The sequence below is a fragment of the Sparus aurata genome, chromosome 21 (genome assembly GCF_900880675.1).
Source record: "Sparus aurata chromosome 21, fSpaAur1.1, whole genome shotgun sequence".
NCBI lineage: Eukaryota > Metazoa > Chordata > Actinopteri > Spariformes > Sparidae > Sparus > Sparus aurata.
This window is the reverse complement of record NC_044207.1, coordinates 19,448,419-19,457,154: the sequence shown is the minus strand read 5'-3', so window position 1 is coordinate 19,457,154 and position 8,736 is coordinate 19,448,419.

Sequence of the window (8,736 nt, the reverse complement as noted above, 5' to 3'; positions counted from 1 at the left end):
AGATTTAAGAATGTATTATATTTGGTGAGATGTGTGGTTTTGTGTTCCAGCTTGTGGCAGCCCTCCCTCTATCTATCTTAGCCAACCACACTTCTCCTGATGGACTTCAGACGGAGACCATCACCTTCACATTTCGCCCCACCATACTGACCGGTGGCTGCCGTGTGTCTGTAAGTACTAATGATGCTCATTCTTCAACAGCCACTTCCGTTGTATAGAAGGCAAAGTTATAGTTTTAGAACAAGATACACTTAAGTTGTTATCTCCTTTGCTCAGTAATGATTGAAAAAAACTCTGTGTTAAACTCTTTTAAAATGCAAAAGTTGGTCTGTATTCTCTGCCATCGTCATTTTGCCTTCCTTCTGTTGGGGAGAGGATATGAATACTAACACATATGTACTGTTTTTTAATGTTTTACATCACTGCTACTACAAAATCTCAAAATCTTCATATAACTAATGTGTCTTCAAAATATATCTTTATTTTCATTTGTTTTTTTGTCAAATTTCACTTCATCACCGGCAAAACTTATGAAGAACAAGAAACACATTGTATCAAGTTTTTTTTTGCTTTTTACTCAATATTGAAGTTGCATTTTTTCCCACTGATGACTTTCGGATCCAGCATCTAAAATGAAAAAAAAAGAAATAGTCTGACAGAGGATTTATAATACAGTAACTAAAGAAATCTTTAAGTAATGTTGTGATTGATCTGTTGCTGTGACAAACACCACCAGTATAGTCTTTGGTATCAGCGTCCACACAAAAATATAAATGGACCTTGTTGCTTCCTCACCAGGGACTGTCCTCCTCTCTTGGATTCACCACCCTTCTTGATGGCGGCCTCAACTACTGCAACCTCTTCAACCTGCTGTCAGGTGAGTTAAAAGGGGCCGGGATCACCTGACAACATGAATTTATGCATGACAAGGAGTGTGTGAACTGTCTCTCATGGCTGACCTCATTTCCATCCATTTGTTTCTGTTTCTACTCTAGCGAGCGGACTCACCTCAGCACCAGGCTACATGGAGCTGACCAATGAGTGGGCTTGCCTGGGCTACGGACTCGCCACCTGCAAAGCCTAACAAGCTTGAAGATGGATCGTGAATTGTTACATTTGTATTAGAAATGCAGTATGTATTTTCTCTTTGGTAAGCTAATTCATGTATGCTTGAGAAAAATGCCAATAAAAAGCTGCAATTTCATTACGTTCACTGCATGTGTGCTTTTTTATTTTTACCACAATGTCGCTGCACCGTGCTACACACTGCTAACACCAGTGTAAACACTCCCTGTTACTGGTTGTTGAGGACAGACCATGTCAGTGGTGGTATGACATTAATAGCATGTCATCCAGTTAAAGCATGGCGATGCAGACGAGTCTCCTGACAGGAAGTCCCGCAGATGACAAGCTGAAACATTTAATTGTAAGAAAGTAAGCGGTAATTTGACTGACTGGCAACAATTTGTCATTCTATGAGCTGTTTACAGGGTTGTAACCGGGTCAGTGGTCACTTTAGGAGACAAGACTAAACCAAATGAATGAGCAGTAACATCTAAAAGATTTTTTTTGTTTGCAAGTGCTGTCTGTTTCTTTGTGTTTTTAATGGTGTTTTTCAAACTGTGCAGGTTTCTGTCTGAAAATGTTGTTTATTTTTGAGATTGTTAATGTCACAGCCGGTGAAAAACTGTGGTAAAAGACGGGAGACCAGACAAGCAGGTGACTGAGAAAGAAGATTTATTTATGAAAAAACTGAAGCACAAAAAAAGTAATCAAAACAACCCACAAGTTGGTCACTTATTAATGGTTACGATCAAATACTGTATAAAAATTCGCATAACAGGAAAAGAAAAAAATCGATTAACATTCCAAACCCACCATAAGAACACACATAAACACAATATATATGGTTAAAGACATTCAATCAACGCAGTTTCCCTGGAATAGCAGCGAACACCAACCCCTCAGCATGTGAACAAAAAGTTTTACTAAATCTGGCAGGTGAAGCATTTAGTGCACACCTAATTTTCTCTAGATTAACGACGCAAATAACGTCCTTGACGCATTCAGAGTGAAGGCAGAAGGGATTTGCCTCAGAGAGAGACAGGCTGCAGAAGAAGGGTGATAAAAAAAAAAAGGGGGCTTATCACACCAGGCCCAGGTGTAGCTCATCGCTGACGATCTTCTTCTAGCGGCTGCAACACATGAACAACCAGAGCAGCGAGGTGTGGAAGAGCGCCTATGTGCCTCATGGATTGGTTATCAACTTGTACAAATACAGATGTTTTTCCAGCTTTTTGGTGATTAAAGCCGCTACGAGGAACTTTCCTGTTTGTGGATTCTGGCGGCCCCTGTGGACGAGAGTGGTAGAAGCACCACCGCCTCGTGCTGTAAAGATCTAGATAGCTGTTCTGCATTTGTTTGGAAGCAGGTGACAGAAAGAGGAAACACACTTTTAGTTGCTTTCTTTCTTCTTTAAACAGCTGTTTGCACGATGATCTTATGTAGATCATAAGGAGGCATCATTCTTAAACTGAGACTGTTTCAATACCAGTTAAAACCGTCCTTGTAGCACGCTTAAGTCAGCATGTTTAATCATTTGGAGAAAATATTCGAGGTGCTCTAAATGAAATCCGTGAAGCCAGACTTTTATCAGTGATGCGTCCCAGAGCTTTGGCGTCACATTTTTGTCTATATCACAGTAAATAACCTATGATGTAAACGTCCAAAAACAGACGTATACACATGACTCGACATTACCTCTAACAGCTGTGACTTATGGCATGATGGGAGTCTAATCGCTGCAGTTTTAATCTTGCCCTCGTGATGGGCCTTTATGATGTGATGCCTCCCTGGAAAATGCAGCCACTTGCTGGGTCTCAAGCTCAGATACTTCACACTCTGCTGAGCTCGTGGCCAGCACACTCTCAATTTCTTTCACGTCGAGGGAAAACCTGCTCCACTGACACCATGAGGCCTCTGCTGCTGCTGGCCTCCGCCCTCATCGCAGGCCTGTTGGTCTCTTCAGCCGCCTCACCTGTACCTTTCCCCTACCATGCTTTCTGCAGGACGATCTGGTAAGACTCTCCTGTTTTTCTTTGTGTCGCGGTATTCACGGCCTAAAAAGAAATTGCTGTCAGCCAGGAATACCAAATATTAGACATTATAAAAAGGAAAAAAAAAAACATCAGTTGGAAGCAAATTGCTGCAGTCTGCTGTCATTTCAAGAATAATGTGTCCATGCTGTGATAATTGCTGCAGGCTGTTTGGGCTGCCGTGCGCTGACGTCGGTACCAGACTGGTGCAGCAGATTCGAGCCTTCAGTCCTGCGAAAGCCTGCGAGAAATGTCACTATATGGTAAGTGCTGCTGTTCGATTGCCTCTCTGGCGTGTAATTACATTTGATTACCCTACACATAAAGGCAAAACATTGATTTCTTTCTGTGTCACTGGTGATTTAAGATACAAGGCTTTGTTTTCAAACATCATTAAATGAAACCTCCAAGAATATCAGAAAAGCACTGAGTGAAGTCTTACACTGCGAAGATCTATTTGATTGTCATGATTTGCAGTGTTAGATTTGGAAAAATGACAATAATCATCATGTTTGACAGGGCTAGGGTCCAGGGGCGGTTCTGGGGGGGGGGGGGCCAACAGGGGCCAGTGCCCCCGTAACTCTGAGTCTGGACCCCCCTGTGGCCCCCCGACAGGGAGTCTGCATCAATAATACAATGACAGATTTCTTGCAATGATTTTGTTTTGAGGGGAAAGGCAGAAATAAAGTGTCTCAGCAGTTTACTACCCAATCAAAAATGCTGAAATTGTAAACACTGTTTTGTCAGAATGAGGGATTTATCTTTTTTTCCGGGTTGTATGTGCCCCCTAACAAAAAAGCCGGCCCCAACCTGGCCCCCCTATTAAAACTGGTCTAGAACTGCCACTGCTAGGGTCTCTATCTTTGAATTTGTGGTATAATTTAAAACTGATCATGAATATGCCTTTTGTGCCTCCACCAGTCAGGATGTCTTGATTCTCAGTAGCTTAGAGATTAGATGCAGAGGGAAGCCACATGCCATTCTCAGTAATAGTTATAATAGATTATCGAGTATTAAGCCATTCTCCTTTTTCATTTGAAAATAAATGTAGAAATGTAGAAATGCGTGTTAAAATGTAGAAATGCAAAAAGGAACTATTTGCCGATAGTTAATACACTCATTACTGCTCTGTAGCACGTCTGATCTCGTCACAGGTCGTAAAATCAAGTAATTTGACCTAAAAAACAATATATTCCACTTATCTGCCCACTGTCAGAGCTGCTTTTATCTAGACTGAATCACAACTTATTTTGATACTTCTTGTCAGGTGAAATGATCTCGCTGCACGGACAGATCATGTCACCAGCACTTACTCGTTTTTTGTTCTCAAATTCAGTGTTCTAGCTTCTTCTCTAGTTCTTTTGCCCTCTAGTATTAATAAAGTAAATCACACAACTGTCTTGAAGAGGTTCATAGAGCACATGATGCCCAGCGTCAGTAGGCCACTAAATCAAACTATAGAATAAACATCATCATTATAACAGTTCTGAGTAACATCAGTGTTTAATAGTTTGTGTTTTGAATGTTGATTATTGTTTTCTATCACTAGTCATACAGCAGGGTGTAGCCTTTGAAAAGCATGTCTGCAAGTCTGCATTTTGATTTAAGCCTTGTTGTTATTTGTTGTATGGAGTTTTTTTTTTTTTTTTGTAATTGTTATTCTTATTTCAGATGATAGCCATATATGGCCAAAAGTATGTGGACACACCCTTGAAGGCTGCAGTTGTCTTTTCACACTTTGGCCTCTGTCCCTTAAATCAAATCTTGGAAAAAAATGTAATGCTGCAGCACATTTTACACAGTCCTGACCTCCACTAGGGGTCACCAAAGCTGCACAGAAGGTCGGGCAGCCTTCTAGTATGTTAATGGGGGTTTCTTTTTAATATACAGTGAGCCTACATATCCAGATTTCATCCATCTCTGTTAGTATTTGTAAAGTTGACATCATTATTCAAAGATACAAACACAAGCTATATTCACAGAGCCTGGACTCGGCCTGCGTTAGAAAAACATACAGTTGAATAAATAAAAGAGCTAATAGAACAATGGCCGAAAAGAAAGTGCACAGTTTGTCAACAGGGAAGCTGATGAAATATGAAAGATTATTAACATTGAAAAAAAAAAAAACACAATACAGACAAAATATCAGGAAAAACTCATCTGTGAGGCAATATCCACTGGGTTAATCTGCTCGGTACCATCCAAATCACTTGTTTTACACAGATGTCCTGTGGTTATTGTGTTCACAATCTGGGTAAGATGTGGAGTTCATCAGTCGTTCTGTATTATTACTGTTATTCCTTAAATGTAATAGGATACAGTAGCCATAAAATATGACCCGTCAGAGGTTGTCAGTTCACTCAAAGGGGTCCCTGAGGGAAAAATGTCGGGAACCACCCATTTTCTAAGCACTTACCTGACCCCGACCCCATCAAACAGCTTTGGGATTCATTTTAACATCATGCCAGGAATCATTTATTCACTCCTCTTGTGGCCGAATGAGAGCGAATCCCTGCAGCCTCACCTAAAATCTTGTGGGAGGCCTTCAAGAATGATTGATTGTGATGTTTTACTTTAATACTGTGGAATGAGATGCAACACACTCCAGGCCAGTGCAAAGTGACTCTTATTATCATATATTAGTTGGTGTATAATCAACTGCATTGTCCTCCATTTCCAGCTTGTTTCAGCCACCAAAGAATCGATCCAGGCCCACCACACCTCCGTGGACAAGACCCAGGTCGAGAGCTTAGAGTTCGACCTCCACACCACCGTCCTGACCAGCAGCTGCCGCGTCTCTGTGAGTCTCGCCGACGCTCACATCTTCACACGAATTCCTCACAGAATGTAAACTCGTGTTTTGTTTGTTTGCGTCAGGCTCAGTCCACCTCTCTGGCGTTCACCAGCCTCTTCGACGGCGGCCTCAACTACTGCAACCTGTACGACCTGCTGACGGGTGAGTGAGCTTTGACTTGCACAAACAGGATTGTTCTTTCCTTTCGTAAACACACTTTCTTTCCTTTCGGTGGGCGCATTGTGTGTGCAAATAAAACAATGAATCTTTTGATTTTTGATTTTTAGCGAGCGGCCTCGACTCAGCACCAGGCTTCTTGGAGATGACCAGCGAATGGGCTTGCCTTGGCTACGGATCCGCCACCTGCAGGGCCAACACAACTCACACCCTGTACGACTGAATAGGTCGACAGCCAGTGACCTACAAAACAACGTACAGTTATACAATTATATCTATGTTTATGCTGCTTTTGTTGTATCCTTGTAACGCTTGTAAAAATGTATTCATGTTGATTAGGCTCATGATTTGGGCCTGAAACGCTTAAAATGTAAGAGATCTTATCAAATATAGATAAATGTCATTAACTCACAGCAAGACTTTGTCACATACAAGATATGAATTCAAGAAATGTTTTATTCAAAGTGCCTTTAAGCCAAAGTATGAACTTAACATGATTATTTGTGCTGTTTTGTGCCGTCATCATGAGATAAAAACATTTTCCACCCACTTTTTATATATTCTGTGAAATCACTGCATTTGTGAGTTACATGGTCACATTTGTGACGGTCACCGGCAAGTCAGATGACTTTTAATAACTGGCAGGACTTCAGTGGAAGTGGAAGTTGAACCTCACAGAATCAGGAGGAAGACGACGGATCAGTGGTTGTGTAGATGTTATGTAACATTTGTTGTGTAACATCCAATCATTTCTTCATTCCTCTCGGACCACATTAGGATCGGAGAATCACAGACAAGCGTGAAGCCTGTCTAGCTGAAACTAAAATATGTTTTACCAGCCTAATGTGATAAGAACAAAAAACGAGAGCCCTCAGGGGGAAAGACACTACTGCTAGTGAGCATAGCTAATGGAACGGTATGTAATCTTACGGCTGCGATCACACAAACACACAGCCGGCGGAAACAGATCTAATTTGTGATTTTCTGCATTGCAAAAGCAAAACAACAACAACAACACGTGACCATCAGTAACAAAGGAAAAACAGAGAGTGTGTGTTTCTAATGAAATAAACCAGTAGATGAAAATGGTTTTTATAAGAAAAAGGAATAAAAATGACAACATACTTACTGTGTAACTTTACCATGACTGTACAATTTAGTGCACACCAGCCTACCCTATATTGTCCAGGACTACGATGTGTGATTTCAGGAGTTGTACTAGAAAAGGAAAGTAAGAGTAGCTGAAGAAAACGGTGGCAAAAAAACTAAACTTACATCCAAAATTGTTCATTGGCCAACAAAATTTTGGATATAGTTATTGTCAACTTGTGGATTTGTTATTTCCTGTTTCATTTTGCGGTTACATTTTCCTGTGTCATGTCTCACTTCCTACTTCCTCTCTTTGTCTATTTTCTCCACCTTTGTCATTGTTCCTCCCTAATGTGTTTAACCTGGTGTGTTTCCAGTCATCCCTGTTTTGTACTTTTTGCTTTTGTTTCTTGGATTTCTCTGGTTTGCTGATCTGGCATTTGCCTGCCATGTGTTGCTTATTTTTTTTAGATTCTGGATTTATCAGATTGGTTTTCAGCTTTATTTATTCATTAAAGCTTGTTTTGTTCCATTACCTGCCTGCCTGTGTGGGTCCCTATTTGTGTAACCCACAGTGAGATCCTTTAACCTGGAATCTTTATTTTTCTATGCGTTATGGCCAAACATATGAATTTCACAGGTCCAATCACTGTAATACAGCATGTCTGAAAGGTAAAAACGCAATCATTATCATGTCTCTGTCGTCAGTGATGTGACATTGGTGCGGACAGTCGGGATCAATATCTCAAAATGTGCACAATGAAATGCTTGTATACATTTTTTTTTTTTTTTTTTTTACTTTATTGCCTTTTATGCACATTAACAAGCAATCAACGTCACAAAGAAAAACAGAAAATTGCATACATTTTTTAAATGGGCATTTTTCTAATACAGCTCTGGAACTGATCAATGTTCCCCAGTTCCTGTGGCAGCCAGCAGGAGGAACACGGCCCAAGGGTGACAGGTACTCATTTGAGAAGGAAGACAATGAAAATGGAGCGTGAATAATTGTTTTAGTGTTCAAGAGTCTTGTGGGCTGTCAGACCGAAGCATTATGTGTTAATCCTCCCTTCACAGTGATTCTCAGGGCGATGGTTAATTCTCATCTGTGACACAGCTATAACCTGTTTCTGAAGAGAGACATGAGTGCACCAGACTCAACCACTAAATATTAAATAATGTAACGACCAGAGATTCTAGCCTTGGCTTTACATGCAAATCCAATTACTCAAGAGTTTTTTGGACTACTGATTTATTCATTTTGTAAAACATGGAGGCTGTCTTTTAACTTGTATGAAATCAGTGTGAAGGTATCTCTGTTCTTTCAATAAATCTGCACAAAACTCTATAAATTTAATAATAGTTTTTGTGCCGTGACCTAAAACTTGAAAACGTTGAAGTTGCATATTGTAACTTTCACCCAGTGTGTTTCAACCCCAGCCCTGGTGGCACCCTGCGCTGCATGTTTCAGATGTTTCCCTGCCCCCGACATGCGTGATTCAAATGATCCGCTCTGCTGAAGCCTGATAAGGACCCATTCATTTGAATCAGGTCAATTGGGCCCCACTTCGTTCAGACCTG